Source organism: Anneissia japonica, unplaced genomic scaffold (genome assembly GCF_011630105.1).
Source record: "Anneissia japonica isolate Jap-2015-1 unplaced genomic scaffold, ASM1163010v1 scaffold287960_len3192837_cov198, whole genome shotgun sequence".
NCBI lineage: Eukaryota > Metazoa > Echinodermata > Crinoidea > Comatulida > Comatulidae > Anneissia > Anneissia japonica.
In genome coordinates, this window is record NW_022712725.1 from 1,778,918 (window position 1) to 1,779,879 (window position 962).

General features: G+C 33.9%; 1 protein-coding gene across 1 annotated transcript in view; it reads left to right on the top strand.

Moving 5' to 3' along the window:
* LOC117107987 (free fatty acid receptor 3-like) overlaps positions 1-962 on the top strand; it is a 6,994-nt gene that overhangs the window by 671 nt on the left and 5,361 nt on the right. The window lies entirely within an intron of this gene.

Below are 962 nucleotides of genomic sequence, written 5' to 3' on the forward strand. Positions count from 1 at the left end.
TTATCATTATCATTATCATTATTATTATTATTATTATTATTATTATTATTATTATTATTATTATTATTATTATTATTATTATATAGGTAATGCGCATTACATCAATTTTCAGAGAGGGAGAGTAATTATAGTAGAGTCATTTTCATGAGATCCGTGACTAATTTTAGGATACCTTTGTTTCTCGATGGATTTGGCAAGATGGACCAATTTAGATAAAATATGGCTCCTATATACCTCCCAGATATTGGGGGAAAGTCCCGTTTGGGGGCGTTTTTCAAAATAGCCGCCTGTTGATTTGGACGCTTGTATCTCGATAACCACTGGTCAGAGAGACTTGGGTTTTTGAAAGTTTGACCTTTGACTTTGTAATGTCATATCTCAGTAACTACTGGTCATAGAGACTCACAATTGATTGCAACTTGTTCAGGAGATTCATGTTTATATTCTTCCTAATGAAAAACATATTCAAATAGTGACCGGAAACGGTACATTCTGACCTTTGACCTATTGTAGGGTCATTCCATGTCAAATCAACCAGATTAAAAAGAAATTCCTGTATGACCGTCTCAGATTTTGATGAAACTTATCTCAGATTTTGATGAAACTTCATAAAAATGATCCACTGTATGAAAAACCAAAAAAAAAAAAATTAGCCTCATAGGATATGTAGTTTTCGAGATATTGACTCCTCAAAAATATGGGGCGTGGTTCTTCAAGGTGTGCAAACGCAATTTACTTCAAATTTGGAAGCTTATAACAGGAGATTGGTAATAGCTACCAGGGTCAAACTTGGTATTCTAACATATTTTTCGCCATATTTCACAAATATGGCCATAGATTAACAGTTATCCCTTCCCTTTTGAAGTTATCTGCACTCAAAGTAGCCGCTTTGTTTAACAATGCAAATTTTTTGTGATTTTCGAGGTCACCCTGCGTCTATTTGAGTGGGTATATACACCTCA